This window comes from Hemiscyllium ocellatum, chromosome 23 (genome assembly GCF_020745735.1).
Source record: "Hemiscyllium ocellatum isolate sHemOce1 chromosome 23, sHemOce1.pat.X.cur, whole genome shotgun sequence".
Lineage (NCBI taxonomy): Eukaryota > Metazoa > Chordata > Chondrichthyes > Orectolobiformes > Hemiscylliidae > Hemiscyllium > Hemiscyllium ocellatum.
In genome coordinates, this window is record NC_083423.1 from 27106958 (window position 1) to 27125365 (window position 18408).

The window sequence follows — 18408 nt, forward strand, 5'->3', positions numbered from 1 at the left end:
GGAGCAGGAGAATTGGAGGTATAGTGGACAGCGAAGGACGTTACCTCAGGTTACAACAGGATCTTGATCAGATGGGCCAATGGGCTGAAAAGTGGCAGAGTTTAATTTAGATAAATGTGAGATGCTGCATTTTGGGAAAACAAATCTTAGCAGCGCATATACACTTCATGGTAAGGTCCTAGGGAGAGTTGCTGAACAAAGAGACCTTGGAGTGCAGGTTCATAGTTCCTTGAAAGTGGAGTCGCAGGTAGATAGGATAGTGAAGGCAGTGTTTGGTATGCTTTCCTTTATTGGTCAAGAGTATTGAGTACAGGAGTTGGGAAATGATGTTGCAGCTGTACAGGTCACTGGTTAGGCCATTGTTGGAATATTGCGTGCAATTCTGGTCTCCTTATAGGAAAGATGTTGTGAAACTTGAAAGGGTTCAGAAAAGATTTACAAGGATGTTGCCAGGGTTGGAGGATTTGAGCTATAGGGAGAGCTTGAATAGGCTAGGACGGTTTTCCCTGGAATGTCAGAGACTGAGGGGTAATCTTATAGAGGTTTACAAAATTATGAGGGACATGGATAGGATAAATAGACAAAATCATTTCCCTGGGGTGGGGAAGTCCAGAACTAGAGGGCATAGGTTTAGGATGAGAGGGGAAAGAGATTTAAGGGGTAACTTTTTCATGCAGAGGGTGGTGCATGTATGGAATGAGCTGCCAGAGGAAGTGGTGGAGGCTGATACAATTGCAACGTTTAAAAGTCATTTAGATGGGCATATGAATAGGAAAAGTTTGGAAGGATATGGGCCAGGTGCTGGAAGGTGGGACTAGATTGGGTTGGGATATCTGGTCGGCATGGACGAATTGGACCAAAGGGTCTTGTTTCCGTGCTGTACATCTCTATGACTCTAATCAACATTTCAGGCAAAAGCCCTTCATTAGGGATGAGGTTGAATCAGTTAGGATTATATTCACTAGAATTCAGAAGAATAGGGACAATCTCAGTGGGATCTACAGAAGTCTAACAAAACACGAAGGTAGATTAGATTAGATTAGATTCCTTACAGTGTGGAAACAGGCCCTTCGGCCCAACAAGTCTACACCGACCCTCCGAAGAGTAACCCATCCAGACCCATTTTCCTCTGACTAGTGCACCTAACACTAGGGGCAATTTAGAATGGCTAATTCACCTGACCTGCACATCTTTAAACTGTGGGAGGAAACCGGAGCACCCGGAGGAAACCCATGCCGACAAGGGGAGAATGTGCAAATTCCACACAGAGAGTTGCCCAAGGCCGAAATCGAACCTGGGACTCATGTGCTGTGAAGCAGCAGTGCTAACCACTGAGCCACCTGTACAGGAAGATGCAGGAAGGATTTTCCCGATGGCAGGGTGAATCAGAATAAGAAGTCACAGTTGGCAGGGTGAATCAGAATAAGAAGTCACAGTTCAAAGGAAAACGTTTAAACCAATTAAGACTGAAATGAGCAGAAACTTCTTCACTCAGTGTGGTAAGCCTATGGAATTAATTACCACAGAAAAGTTGAAGCCAAAACATTGTCTGATTTCAAGAAGGAGTTTGTAGGGCAAACTTGTATTTCTTGGACAACATCTTCAATGGATGATTACCATAAGCTGAGACTTTCGGCTTGCAGTAAGTGACATGATGTCAGCTGGCTTTTAAATACTGTGCCAGAACTTATAACCAGGAAGGTCCCTCCACAGATGGGAACTTCCTGCTTGCTCATCCCATGTGATTTGTCAAATCACTCACGCAACATCTTGTTTACACAAAGAATGAGATAATCATGGAGATGACTTGCCCTGGATCATGGCAATCTTTAGCTTGTTTGGCACTACTCATTAACTTCAAATTGGAAACCCCGACCACACTGTTTATGACATGCAAGTTGTACAATGATTCAAAAGCTCTCTGCTAGTTTATTTGGATTTCTTTGTACAATCAACTTCATCATGCCCAATCAAGGAATGCAAAAGTTTGAGTCTAAATAACTGTTGTCATTTCATTGTTTGGACAGATTTTCGCTGAGAAAGTCAACATTTCATAAAGAATTCTGATTTGCTTTACTCATTACTTGAATGCTTGACGGTCTGTCAGTCATTCCAATAGAGGCAGTTACATATCCTTTAAACATTTGGCTTGGAGCCAGTATTTCGGCATATTAGCTCTCCAGAGCACAGAAAAGGAAGACAATTTTAATTAGACAACTAAGCTCAGTACTATCAAAAATATATCAATTATAGGGTATTTGTGCCAAGTGTGTGTTCGATTTATGCCATCTGTAAAACAATCAATGAAATAAATGTGGTGTATTATTGTCTGCTCGAGGCAAGTTTCCTTTTATTCTTCTAACGCTAGTGTTAAAACTTGTTTGTTCACATTCCTTTGTGCAGCTCATATTCTCCTCCCTGAAAACATTATCAATGCGTGGTGGCAAATGTAAGAGGCTCCCTAAGGTCTTGCCACATCATTATAATCATATAATCTTACAAAACAGGAGTGGGCGTTCAGCCTGTCATGTCTCCTCTAATTTGGTCCATTCTAGAGTTTCTTCCACATAAGCCTATAAATTAGTTATCTTCAAATGCATATTCAACTGCCCTTTGAAAGCTGTTGTGGAATCTGATTCAGGTCTCTTTTAGGTAGTGCAGTCAAGGTCATAACAACCCCCTGCGTTAAATAATTTGCACAATTTCTACTCTAATTAGTTTCATAATTATCTATAATCTATGATCTCTAGTTATTGTCCCACTTGCCAGAGAAAACAGGTATTCCCTACTTTCTTGAATACTATCATTTGTTGAGTTTTAATCAGAGTCAGTAATGTTAATGAACAGATATACTCATGACAATCATCACTGTATCATAAGAGATGACCTGATGATATAAAAGGTCTCATACTTCATTTTACCCTCGGACCACCTGAAGCATGATACATTATTGAAAGTGTTTTTCTTTGTTGTAGGCTACTAGGTTAATGATAGCCCAGACACTGATGTGTCTTTTAATACAATATTTGCACATAATAGGTGGTTGTAATAAATATGCTGGATTCTTAAAACAATGACAACTATGCCCTGTTTCTTAGATTACATGGAGATAATATAAACATTGCTGCATCAAATAATATTCTATAGGAAGGAAAATTGCATTATGGGTTGTAACAATGGCCATCTAAAATAATAGCCAACATCCTTGTGATTGATGTTTTGGGAATTAATTAATGACTGGACAACAGATATTAACAACAGATTTTTGACAATCATTGGTGTTAGTTTCTGTGAGCATAGATTCTAAGAGTGTCTTCCGTTTCAAAAACAAAAGGCTGAGGTCACAAATACAATCAAAATTAAGAGCTACTGACCTGTACTGATTTGCAGAATACTTTACTCTTATTTTCTCTTTTAAAAAAAATATGAGAAACTGTAACTTTCATTTGAAGAAAAACTACAGTTAAATTGTTCTGAAAACACTGCTCTAAAGCTCCTCTAGAATGAAATGCAACTTAAAAACACTGAAAAGGCAATTTTATAATTTAAAAAAGACTTACTTATGTCCAGAGCTAAGTCAATAAGTCTATTTATTTCGCTGTTTTTAAAGAAGTCTACAAAATTATGAGATGCATACATAGAGTTGACAATCAGAACCTCTTTACCAAAGTTGAGATGCCTAATAATAGGGTGCATGCATTTACGGTGAAAGAGGAGAAGTTCAAAGGAGTTGTGAGGAGCAAGTTTATTTTAAACACAGAGTGGTGGGAGTCTGGAACATGCCGGCAGGGGTGGTGGTAGAGGCAGATACAATAGAGGCATTTAAGGGATATTTAGATAAGCACATGAATATGCAAGAAATTGAGAGATATGGACCAAGGGCTGGCAGAAAGGATTAGTTTAATTTGGCATCATGTTTGGCACAACATCATGGCTGAAGGACCCGTTCCTGTGCTGTAGAGTTTTTTTATTCTAAAACAGGAGGAAAATCAGGAATAAAAAAAGTCTTTGTGATTTCATCACTGCTTATGTGGGATAAACACCACCTCCAGGGAGAAATCTGCTACTATAAGCCTACAATTCTTAAAAGGATCAGCAACAGGAAAGCATAAAGGGAAACAGAAGCAAAACAAAAAAAGGTAAAATAAAAAGCAAAGAGAAGCCAAAACCAAAAACAAAACAATTACATTTAATCTAATAGAAAAGAGAGAATTTGAAGGCAAACGTCTAATTATAGATTGGGCATCCAGTGACAGCTTTAATAATTAAAACTATGCAAACAACAAAAGCTTTTCTATTTTGCAGACAAAGTGATAGGTAATTCTGAGAAAAGAGCCCTAAAACCTTACAATCCATCAGCAACGACAGTCTTTATAGATTTAACACATCTGATCTTACTGTGGTTGATCAGAACAATCTAGAAAAAGATCTGGGAAGTTCTCAAAGTGCACTTCAGGATTGACAGCCTCCAACTCATGTCATAAAACAACAACCCCTGGTGGGATAACCCAGAAAAGTCATTTGACCAATTCATCAGAAGACAGTGCAGTGAAGGGTATGAGTATGCCATTTGAGCAGGAACTATCACAGAGATTAGTTGATTTATTCATTGCCTCAACATCAATTAAAGACAGTAGGAAATACCTTTTGGGCAAGTAAAAGGGGCCATACCAATCATGTATTATTGGACGCAAGCTCTTATAACCACTACTATCATACATTCTGAAAAGGCAGGACAGCACACATTGAAAACAAAAATCTGCACAGGAGCCAGTGCTAACACATTACACTATGCCTTCTGTAAAGGCATGCACCTTAGAAGTGGCACGCCATGGTACAGCCTGCAAGAGACTGTTTCTCAGTATATAACAGGTCACCAATTATATGCATGACATAATTATTCTGCAGTGCCAATACACAAGATTATCTTGGCTTTCATAAAATTTCTATCTGGTAGAAACCAATGTTCCAGTAGTGGCAAGACAATCAGAATGCACAGTTCTTGATTATAGACACAATTCATGAGATTCAAACCACAACAACTATAATGGATCAGACAACATGAACTAACAATTGAATCAGTCAATAATTTGCAAGGATGTGACTTAGAAATGAGATATTTGCCGGATGCCAGGATGATTACTTCTGATCAAACTGTGCTGTTTACCCAACCCACAAACATCCTCGGTATGTTAAGCGGAAGATTACAAAGTTGATGACATTCTCAAGGCTGATAAGATACACTCTGGCCAGTTTTTGGCAACTGCTGAAGATAAGCAACCACAAAAGTTGCAGAAAGTCATCATTCATGGATGGCCAGGCAGTATTAAAAAATACCTGAGAAGACTGGTTCATTTTGCCCACACAGAGTTAAATCACAAATCATTTTCAAAGGTAAATCAACCCTAACATCCAAAGCATGAAATTGATATTATTGGATAACGGGCTGCAAAATACTGGCAAAACAGTTCAAGATTTGTATCAAGTGGACAGTAACCCACATCACATTGTCACTCCGCTATCAATGCTTATGTAATATAGGCATGTTGCAGAAGGCAAATGCAGGTATTAAACAAAAAAAATTGTAAATACGTGAATTTGTGCTGTGGTCAGGGATAAATGGGATATTCAAGGACTCATGAATATAGATGAGGCATGCCAAACATATGGACACAGTGTGGACACAGCCTCTGCTTTCACATGATGCTCTATCCACTGCTTGAAGCAAAGTAGCAACAGACCTAAACACAAATCACGGGGAAGATTGCATCCATGTGACAGACCACCTCTTTAAATTTACCATCATGTGATACTTAGCAAAACAAGTGTGACGTCACTGATACAATGAGCCCCTGTTATCAATTTATGGAATGGATGTTGTTGGATAATGGGTTGCAATACACTGACAAAACAGTTCATGATCTGTACTAAATGGAGAGTGTTTCACATCACATTGTCACTCCACTATCAATGCTCAAATGGCCTAGCAGAATGCACAGTGCATACTAACAAATCAATGATTATCATGTGTCAAGCAAACAGCAAAACCTTTGCATTGTTGCTTTGTGATACACTGACAGAAGAACGATTACCAACTCTAGGACAATTTATACTCAGAATCAAGTGTAAACGACCTTGCCCAACAGTTACTTATTTGGTCACTCCAAGAGTCAGGACATTCTACTTCATAGTCAAAGGAGAATGAAAGAAGTAAATGATTACTGAGCTGGAAAAGAACTACTAAAACCACATTAATATAAAACAAAGTACAGTAGATGCTGGAGATCTGAAATAAAAATTGTTGGCAAAACTCAGCAGGTCTGGCAGCATCTGTGAAGAGAAAGCACATTGATGTTTCAAGCCCAGTGCCTCTGCATCGAGACTGACAGCAACAAGGAAAATGTGGTTTTAAGCCAACCTGGTCTTGTGCATTAAGTTGGCCTGCCACCTTTGAAACGGTTGTCAGGTCCCTTTGGTGTTCCACCCTCCTCAAAATTATATCATTTAGATTACACTGCCTCTATATGTTATTTACACTAAAGTGCATTATTTCAAACATACAGTCTTTAAATAATCTCTGCCACGTGCCTTTCCATTTCACCAGTCTGCTTATGTGCTCCTGAATATTTTGCAATCCCAATCACGCCTTATTAAGTTGCCAATTTTTACATGATTCCCAATTTTTAAAATTGTATTCTCTAGATTCAAGCCCAAGTTAGTCAGATATACCAAGATATCCACCAATAGCAATGTTAACCCTGGGGTCCCCACTGCACACTTCATGCTGATCAGGAAAACATCCATTCACAACTACACTTGGCTTCCTGACCCCTAACATTCTCTAATTAGCAAGACCTCTTAAAATATGTCTTCATGTGATACTTTACCAAGAGTCTCCAAGTGCAGGAGATGCCTATGCAAACAATCTTCATCTGCACTGTTAACTAATCTAAACATTTTTCATGGAAGTGGTAGCACCACTCCATCCATTGCTGAAAAGTTGAGGATAAACCTACCTTTGTAGAGCTGGGAGATTATGACCTAATTTTAAGGCCGTAAAGTTAAAGTTAAAGTTAAAGGTAAAATTGCTATAGGCTCTCCAGATGATATGGCTGTTCTCTTATTAGAGAGGTGACTTGCGGTGGTCTAACTGGAGGGAAAGTGTGTGGTGCAGAGACAAGTCAGTAGCCTTGTTTGGTAGCTTAACCAGGTTGACACATATGATTGCATCTTGGTATTTTTTCCAAAGCAAACTGACTTAGTACACATTAATGCTGATACTATTCATGAAAAGCATTGAGGGAAAAAATAATCTATTTTCCTTTTCTCTTATTCACATAGGCTATCTGGTCTAGGAAACAGGTACAGAGTGTATCCTGGTGGTCAAATGGCTACTAGTGTGGGGAAATAAAGTTACATATGCAAGGCTATATCAGCCATGTCAGCTAAGTGCCATGGGCAGTGTGGCTTTATGTGGGAGGGTGGTGGTGGTGGTGGTGGGTTTGGTGGTTTCTTCATGCCCTGTTGAAAATCTAGGATATTTGGGCGCATGAGGCAGATAGAAATACCACACTCACATAGCTAGAACAGAAACAGCATCCAGCATATTAGGCTCCAATGTCATCTGGTCATTGCAATGGACTCTCATCGATATTATAGTGAACATTTAGTAACAGATTGGACATGCATTTTGGCCTCTGAGGATGTGATGAGTTCATGTTGTGGAGAAGTTTTGAAAATAGAAACTTTGTTTCCACAGAACTAAGTGCTCTTTCATACCACTGACTTGTGGTGGAACAGAAAGGTTTCCACACTTCGGCCATCAGTTGGATTTTTACAAGTACATCTGGTCTCATATGATATACACATCCAACTGAGCTGGATGCGGGTGATAACTTGGAAATCTGAATATAAAGAGATTTTTTAAAAAAAGAATACATGAAGACCCTGGCACTACTTTAGCAATCTTTGGCAAGTCAACCAAACCTCTTTAGATAAGTGAAGAAACACTGCGATGTGCCTCCTTATGGATTTTCTAGACCATCATCTCCAGTCAGAATTACAAAACAATATTGGTAGGTCATGACACATAGTTTACGACTGTAATGGACAATATTGAAATGGAGTGCTTCACAAATAATGTTCCAGATCACAGAGAAGATGTAGAAAGGTATACAAAGAATTTCAACTCATCATCCAAACTAGAAAATAAAAGTTGGCTACTTCACAAGTATTATAATTAACAATATTGTTCAATTAATGGTTAGTTGGCACAGTCAAAAGGAGATTTTCGTATAGTTTGGAAATTGAATTTTCCTCAGCTGAAATGAAGCATATGGTTTATTTTAACACTTTGTCTATTGTATTGTGTTAAGGTGAGTAATAAGTGGCTTATTTACTGAACATCTCTGCAATTTGCATAAATTTGTTCACACTATGTTTGATTAGAAGTAATTAGTTTTGCTTTATAATAATAGCCTTTTTTCCCTCTTTTCATCGAGTTTCTTATTTGAAACCATGGTCCTTCTCTTGGTTGTCCGTAGAAACTATGTTGTGGCAACAAGTTGTGTGCATTTAATGAGAGTATGACAGAATATTAGGACCCATATTTTTCCATAGTGACTTATGCTGATCTGTGCAATTCTGGATAATGATACATATTTTTTCCCAGTTGCCTTGTAAGGGAGGGATTAAATACCTATTCCTTACCAGACAAATATTACCAATGCTAATTCTCAGTTGATGGCTTATCAAGACTTGGCAAAATATTGGATATCTAAAGTTAGTGCAATATACAAGTTTGCAAATTGTCAGAATGGACACTGCAATGAGTAATGGCTGAGGGAGGTTCCAAACAGACAAGTGGCTTTGTTTTTCAAAGAATGTTAATTTTTAAAAACATATTTGTATAAAGGGGCTAAAGAGAAATATCTAGCATTGGCAGGAGCAGGCCACAAAATGGAAGCTGTCCAAGCCAGCCACGAGTTCCCAGATGATGGAGATATGCCTGTGTAGTGCAAATCTGGTTCAAGCAACTTACTTGTATCTTTCATCCATATTAACAGTTTACCTTTGTATCTGTACTTTAACTAATAACGATATCAATTCTTTGCTTTGTAACTTGTTGGCACGAGTTGTATAATAGACTAACCTTTAAACTTGTTTAAACTAAAGCTTTGCCAATAGTTATTTGAATATTCAAAAAACTAAAAGGGAACTATTCAAATTTTCAGGTCATGGATCATTCTGTGGACACACCTAATATGGTCGTAACAACATGATGATTGGAAAAAGCATTTAAGTGAATACATATTAGACAAAAGTCATGACTGAGTGCAATTAAATCAATTTAATATCATTTAAATCATCAGACGAGATCAACTGGGCTTGTTTTTGCTGTAATTTAGAAGAATGGGTGGGGGAGGAATCTCATAGAATCATATAAAATCCCAATGGGACTGGGCAGGCTAGATGCAGGAAGAATGTTCTTGATGTTGGGGAAATCTGGAACTAGGGGGTCACAGTCTAAGAATAAGGGGTAAGCCATTCAGGACTGAGATGAGGAAGAATTTCTTCAGTCAGAGTTGTGAACCTGTGGATTTCTCTTCCACAGGAAGCTGTTGGGGCCAGTTCATTAGATATATTCAAGAGGGAGCTGGACGTGGCCCTTACAGCTATAGGGATCAAACAGAATGGGGAGAGGAGACAAATGGGATACTGAGATTGCATGGTCAGCCATGATCGTATTGAATGGTGGTGAATGCTCGAAGGGCTGAATAGCCTATTCCTACACCTATTTTCTGTTTTTCTATGTCCTTTGTGGCCTAATTACCATATTGAAGTCAAATGACAAGATTGAATTTGGTGGTGTATTGATGAGCTGTTTCATTATCAAAACTTTTCAAAGTTCATCATATTTATGGAATGCATGGTGTCTTGTTCAAGTTCGTATGTTGTTCCTAATGTTCCTAAATGATGACATGGTCAAATCTGATGTTCATTGTGCTTATGCAAGCACTAATGATCACATTTCACATTTGAAAATAACAAGTAACACAAAACATAAGAACATGAAGCAGGAGGCTTTTCCACCATTTAATAGAATTATGGCTGATCGCATCTTGGTCTCAACTCCACTAACAAACCAATCAGTGCAGGAAAACATAAATAAAATCAAATAATACCTAATTAAATTACAAGTTATCAATGCAGACTACTAAGATAGGAAACTATACAGTTGGTTCTGTTATAACGCATGTTTCTTCAACACGAATTGGCTTTAATGTGATTGAAGAATTTTAACAGTTATGTGGAGAACACAAACTTTCCTCATCTATACTAACTATAGCATGATTCTGGCCCCATCAATTTAAATGGTGCGGGTAATGCCTGATTTTTTATAATGTGCGATCGCGTTATATTCTTAGATTGCACGAGAACGGAACTATCGCATTATATCAGAACTGATTATATTGCAATAAGTTCTACAGTAATAAAATAGGTAAAGTTTCTGTATCTTTCAGTGTTACATGTACTCACAGGTTGAAACATTGCAAGCATAAAACTCCAACAGTTCAACTTTTCAGTAAATCAAATAAACTAATTCACCTAATGAAAGAACTACCCCTTGAAATAGGTATCACTTCCTAATCTATTCAGAAAACAACAAAGCCAAATTAAATCAAATTAATGAATGACAGGCCTTTAAATGGTCACTATACAAGAATCAAAACTTTGAAAGAAATTTCCCAAATTAGAATTAAAACTGTTATAGAAGAAATGTCATTATGGAGAGGGATAATACACTCCAGTATGTGTCAAAGTGTCTCACCATACATGCTCAAGTGTAACCCAAACTAATGCTGTCCACCTGAATATTATTAAACCCCAAAAAGGTATACAATTAACACTTAATCCAGAGAAATATAACAGTGTCATTGCATATTTTCACAATGCCCAACTTACTGTATAATGGGCCAGGAAGAGCACCCCCTCCCAAGCAAACTTGTATACCACCACATGCCCCATGCAATCCAATGCCATCCTGAAGTCCTTCAAGCACCCCCAACAATAATCTTCCCCATCCTTTCTCCCAATCGTGACCTCCAGTTCACTCCTCTTCTTCCTGATTTCTCCTGGTGTCCCCACCTATACTCTTCCAATTATTCCTTCCTTTCTCGATATTCCTTGGTTATGGTCTGGTGCCAAAGACCTAGCATCTTCCAGCCTTTCAAGCTAGTTGGCTGTGGTGAGCAAATAATGTTGATTAGGTCCTACTGTTAAATTCCATAGAAACTGAGGGAAATCTGTATGAGCCCTACCTCACTCCATCAGCTACTTTCCACATCCCAATAATTTTAGGGTCATTAGCTCTGTTTTCTCTCTGCAAATGTTGCATGAACTTAAGAGTACTTGTCAACAACTTTTCTTTTTATTTTCAGTCGAAAAATTTGAATTGTGGTGAAGCCCAGGTTTTTTTTCTAGTTCTCAGAACAATGTCATTTCAATCCCACTAATTAGCCAAAATTATTCACTTGTGCTGTGGTATTTCAAAGTTGTTTAGTCATAATCAAGGCATTTAACCTTCATTACCCAATTGAGATCAAACTTTTGTATTTTTATTGTTTCAAATTTAAAGTTATCATGAGATTCTATTTACTAAAGCCAAGTTTCAATAGGGACTAGGAGAGTACTGACTGTGTAACATGCTTTCTGAAACAGCAAGTGTTTAGATTTAGCAAGTTAATATGCACAGATCATTTTAGAAACAGGACATTTATCTACAACTCTGTTATGTGTGAGAATCTGAGTTTAATTTTTGAGATGAAGGCTCATTATTATTGTACGGTGGAATCCTGACAGGATTTCTCATGTGGAAAGTCCAACATTGTCCAAATGCAAAACCCCAGCAACTAGATACTGAAAGGTGCAAAGGCATCCTAAAGGTTAGAATATCAGTATCTTGATAGTTCAAAACAGAGACCACAAGTTATCCAAGAAAGTTAATGAGGACTGAAAAGGAGGGAGAAGAAATTGGCTCAAGGCCCTCTTCCTCCATGGGGAACCAATCATTATATCCATTTCCTGGTGGAAGGAAACACTATGTGGAATCACAACTCATTTTAATTCATTGTTTGCTATATTCCTATCTAAGTCTATGGAGGATTTTGTAACAGGTTTGTAGCCATAATATAGTATGCAACACTGAAAATTGTTGTATGGGTTTGATGATATGGAGAACGCTGGCTGCACACAGCAATCATGGAAATTACTGGAGACAGCACTAAAGTTGGTGTATTGCCCATATTGCAGTTAATGGGCACAAGTTCATCACAAATCACAACCTCTGCACCCATTTTCAGCAGGTATCAAATTTAACATTGATATGTTCTAAAAAAAATATTATCACGAGACTAAAAGTTTATTGCTCTGATCCAATGCATTAGTTTTTGGAATTAGCTCATAACTTTGTAAATAAGAAGGATGTAGACAAAATAACCTGAATTATCAACCAACAAAATAGTTCATATTGAATATTACATGACTTATACTCTAGCAGTCATTGAATTTTTGAAGCCCATCCAGAATTATCCATATTAGGATTGAGGTGGTTACATTACAAAACTAGAATTAAGAGATAAAGGTCTAAACCATTTGAGGAATGCTAATTAAATAAATCTGGAATAAAAGCTGGTATCAGTCACCTGCAGGAAGACTGGAGGGGTGGTGTGGGAACATAGAAGCTGAACATGAATGTATTGACCTAGAATGGATGTGTTGTCCCAGTCGAAGTGGTGTCCTTCCTTATCTGTATGTAAGGATACTAGTGGTTGCCCACCAATACACCAAAACAGCAGCTGATGAACTTGAAAGACTCCAAACAGACAATAAACAAAATTAATGTCATTTAAAAAATACTGTGCAAGAATCATTACACACACTACATTGGACAAACAGGCAGAAAACTATCCACCAGGATACATGAACACCAACGAGCCACAAAACGACATGACCCTCTCTCATTAGTATCCTTACATACAGATAAGGAAGAACACCACTTCGACTGGAACAATACATCCATCCTAGGACAAGCCAAACAAAGACACACACAAGAATTCCTCAAAGCATGGCATTCCAACCAGAACTCTATCAACAGACACATCAAGTTAGCCCTCACCTACCAACGCCTGAGAAAAAGAACAGGAAGTGACGTCACTACAGGAAATGACATTGCTAACCCAAAGATACCCAAACATATAAATATAAAGCAGGAATTATCAGCAGTGCTTCACCCGAGGCTCACTGAAGATATTACTTAGTAGGGTGATGAAACATCTGCAAATTTTTTTTTGCTTAGTGTAATCATATCACAATCAATATTAAATTTGAATAACAATGTTATTTTTAGGTCTGTTGAAGGTCTTCATAATTATAGACTCTTTGAAGGAAATGGTATCAATTGTTTGCAGATTTTATTCAGATCAACCCAGCATTCATAAATTATCTACTGGTCAATTTAAGAAAAGTATAGACAGAGACCTATGAAAATATGAATAAAACTTCTGAATCAAAATCAGAAATTGGAGGTAATCAGTACAATAGGTAGCATCTAATAAGAACATGTGAGCTAGTTAACATGGTATGTAATCTGCTGCAGATATTGCCTCGAAAGAGGTGCATTTAGTTGAACTTAGTTCCTTCACATCTGTGTTGCTTAGCAATAACCAAATTATCTGGAATTCAATTTTTTTTTTCAAATATGTTGAAACAGAATATATCCTTATGCTCCATGATTAACCAGATAATGATAAATTTTGATGGAGTTGCCTGTATTCAATGCCTTAGTACCTGTATACTGTAAGTGACACGTTAATAAAGGTCAAATGGCTTGTTAACTGTCACTAAGGTGAGATATTAACATAGCTCAATTCAACTACCATGAGATGGCTTCTGTTATACCAATTATTATTATTCTAAAATCAGGATATAAATCATTGGAGGTGACAATGCATAGTTTGTACATTCTTATTATCTCAATGATTTGCTTCTCTTGCTCCCAGTGATTTATGGAGATGTTTTTGGAATGAAGTAGGCAGAATGTCAAACCAAAATGAATGAAATCAAAAATGCTTTAAATTAGAATACTGATGTTCTTTTTAGGTCTTTTGAAGGTCTTCTTACTATAGACTCTTTGAAGGAAATGATAGCAATAGTTTCATTCAGATCAACCCAGCATTCATAAATTATCTACTGGTCAATTCATGAAAAGTATAGACAGAGACCTTTAAACTCTTCCGAGTCATATAACCATCCAGATACCTTTTAAATGTTGTAAGTTTAAGTGTACCAGCTTCCACCATTTCCACTGCCAGCTCATTCCATATACACACCACCCTCTGTGCAAAAAAGGTGGCCCTTAAGTCCCTTTTAAATTTTTTCCCTCTCACTTAAATCGAGGTCCTCTAGATTTGGACTCCTCCAACGCAAGGAAAAGATCTTGTCTATTTACAATATACATGCCCCTCATGATTTTATAAACCTCTAAAAAAGTCACCCCTCAGCCTCCAACTCTCCAGGAAAAACAGCTCAGTTTATTTAAACTTTCCCATATAGCTCAAACTCTCCAACCCTGGTAAAATCCTTATAAATCTTTTCTGAACCCTTTCAAGTTTCACAACATCCTTCCTATAGCAGGTAGAATAACACGCAGTACTCCAATACCGTCCTAACGAACGTCCTATACAGCCACAATATGACTACCAACTCAGTCCAAGCTATTTCATGTCCTCATTTTGCTCTCCTGATTTCCGTCTGAACTATACTCCTACTGCTTTTATACTCCTCTAGGGAATCACTTGATTTCTACTGTCTATACTTAACATATGCTTCCTTTTATTCTGGACCAAAACCTCAATTTGGCAAAAGTGAGGACTGCAGATGCTGGGAATCAGAATCTAGATTAGAGTGGTGCTGGAGAAGCACAGCAGGTCAGGCAGCATCCGAGGAGCAGGAAAATTGATGTTTCTGGCAAAAGCCCTTCATCAGAAATGAAGGCAGGGAGTCTCAAGGGTGGAAAGATAAATGGGAGGGGAGGTTGGGGTGTGCTGGGGAGAAGGTAGCCAAGAGTACAATAGATGGATGGATGGATGGATGGAGGTGGGGATGAAGGTAATAGGTCAGAGATGAGGATGGAGCAGATAGGTGGGAAGGAAGATTGGCAAGTAGAACAGGTCAAGAGGATGGTGTTGAGCTGGAACATTGAAACTGGTGTAAGGTGGGGGGAGGGGAAATGATGAAACTGGTGAAGTCTACATTGATGCACTGGGGTTGAAGTGTTGAGGCGGAAGATGAGGTGTTCTTCCTCCAAACGTCAGGTGGTGAGGGAGCGGCAGTGAAGGAGGCCCAGGACTTCCATGTCCTCGGCAGAGTGGGAGGGGGAGTTGGAATGTTGTGCCAAGGGGCAGTGAGGTTGATTGGTGTGGATGTCCAAGAGATGTGCCCTAAAGCGGTCTGTGAGAAGGCGTCCAGTTTCCCCAATGTAGAGGAGACTGCATCGGGAACAATGGATACAATAAATGGCATTGGTGGATGTGCAGGTGAAACTTTGATGGATGTGGACGGTTCCTTTAGGGCTTTGGATGGAAGGGAGGGGGGAGGTATGGGTGCAGGTTTTACAATTCCGGCAATGGCAGGGGAAGGTGCCAGGAGGGGACGGTGGGTGTTGGGGTGGAGGGCATGGACCTAACCAGGTAGTCACGGAGGGAACGGTCTTTGCGGAAAGCGGAAAGGGGTGGGGAGGGAAACGTATCCCTGGTGCTGGGGTCTGTTTGGAAGTGGGGGAAATGTCGGCGGATGATGCAGCTTACACGAAGGTTGGTAGGGTGAAAGGGGAGGACCTGGTGTAAGGTGGGGGGAGGGGGGCGGGGGGGGGATTCTGTCTTTGTTACGATTGGAGGGGTGGAGTTTGAGGGCGGAGATACGGGATGTGGATGAGATGCATTGGAGGGCACCTTCAACCACGTGGGAAGGGAAATTGCGTCTTTAAAAAGGAGACCATCTGGTGTGTTCTGTAGTGGAATGGTCCTCTTGGAGCAGATATGGAGGAGGCGGAGGAATTGGCAATACGGGATAGCATTTTTACAGGAGGTAGGGCGGGAAGAAGTGTAATCCAGGTAGCTGTGGGAGTCAGTGGGTTTGTAAAAAATATCAGTGTCAAGTCGGTCATCATTAATGGAGATGGAGAGGTCCAGGAAGGGGAGGGAGGTGTCAGAGATGGTCCAGGTGAATTTAAGGTTGGGGTGGAATGTGTTGGTGAAGTTGATGAACTGCTTAACTGTCTCGCGGGAGCATGAGGTGGCGCTGATGCAGTCATCAATGTAGCGGAGGAAGAAGTGGGGAGTGGTGCTAGTGTAACTACGAAAGATGGACTGTTCTACATAGCTGACAATGCAACGCAACTCAATTTCTCTAGTCATCCAGCATTCCCTATACCTACCAGCCTTGCCCTTCACCCTAACATAAATATACTAACTCTGGACTCTTGTTATCTCATTTTTCCCATTTTTCTAGTTGTTCCATTACCTGCAAACATCCTCTCCCAGTCGACTTTTGAAAGTTCTTGCTTTAAACCATCAAAATTGGCCTTCCTCCAATTTAGAACTTCAACTTTTATATCCGATCTATCCTTTTCCATCACTATTTTAAAAGGATTATGGTCACCTCTGTTTCAGAATGTGACTTTATTACACCCGAATTTTCAGGGTATAATTGACATGGCTGACATTTATTGTCCAATGCTTGTTTCAGAGAAAAATCTGAAGAAAAGGTCTAAAGTAGCAACTGGCTCACATGTTCTTATTAGATGCAGCCTATTGAGAGAGTTCTTTTTGAATTACTGTGAGTACGTAGTGAAAGTGCTCTCACAACTTTGTTTGCTAAAAGTTCATAAATTGTTCTGGAAATTAGTCCTCTCAACTCCTAGTTCATCCCCTTTAGCATAGCAGCTTCAACACTTGATTTTGAAATGCAGTTTTCTGTAATTAATTTAAACCTATAACATCTTATTTACATATTAAAATACAATTAAATCAATGTTGTTATCACCCTTTAATGGGAAAGATCAATTCAATGATCTGTAAATTTGTATAAATTCCAAGACTGATTGTCCTCTAAACTTGACCTCTTATCAAAACCATACCTATTTTTTTCATTTGGTCATATATTTTAACAAGTTTCCATTTCAGAATAAATGAAATTCAATCCATAAATTGATTTTTTTAAACAATGAATTAGAAATCATTCAAGGTCAACATCGTTCTGGTTGATGAAAATGGACAAAAAAGAGTATTTCAAACATTCTTATTTTCAACAAGAGTATTATTAAACATTGATGGCACATTAAAGCGTGAGAAATTCTTCAATTCCAACAAAGAGAAAACACTGTTGTTACTGGCAACAGGATAAATGGAATTCAGTGCAGTATACCTAAACATTGAGAGTTTGAAACAGTGCATCATTCCACTTGAGAAAAAATTTGAAAAGTCTCAACAATCAAAGTGGCTCAAGGTCAGCTTTAATGACAAACTTTCTAACTGCGAGTAAATATCATGGTGTAATGACAGGCCTCACATCTCTATGCTAAAATTACCCTAGGATATCAAAAGACACACTATGGCAGGACATGCCACACTCCATGTTGTCCCAATGAAGCCATTAACTTTTGAGGTTGTAAATAACTGGGAAAGCTAAAATAATACAAAGGTCATACAAAAATATTACCAGAGAGCAGTACAAAGGAAGAAATGCATATGAAGAAAAATTATAGTTGTAATTGGAATATATATGTCACATATATGCAAGTATACTGCATATATTGTACAAGAGATCTTAACCCTAACAAGTAATATCTTATAAAATGTGCAGACTGAATAAGCAGATGGAGCACCAGGATGCATTGTTTGAAATGTATGGAACATGCTCTCAATGTACCACAGCCATATTTGAAAAACGCCTTGCAACTGTGAATTAACCACAACCACTAACTTCACTAGAAGCATGGTTACAGACATCATCCAGGATAAAGAAGCACTGGGTGAGGGATGAAGCACTTATAGGAAAGGAATGGATGACAAAGATTTTCAATGCTGTGTGTTCCTAATGAAGTTGTATAGAATTGAATCACTTTTAATAGAGGTCGATAGACCAGCAGAAGCATACTGAGGACTGAATTTTTTTTAAGATAACGTTAGATGATGATGAACATGGATATTTTTACTCCAGTCTGCTAATGCTGCATCTGGCAACTATGACCAATAGTACAGACTTTACTAATACAAGTCATATATATCGTTGTGGCATTATTAGACTGCTTACATCATTGTAATAAATTACTTGGAATCAAAACTTCCA

General features: G+C 38.5%; 1 long non-coding RNA gene across 1 annotated transcript in view; it reads right to left on the reverse strand.

Moving 5' to 3' along the window:
• LOC132826717 (uncharacterized) overlaps positions 1–18408 on the reverse strand; it is a 44880-nt gene that overhangs the window by 20024 nt on the left and 6448 nt on the right. The gene's annotated exons all lie outside the window — the stretch shown is intronic.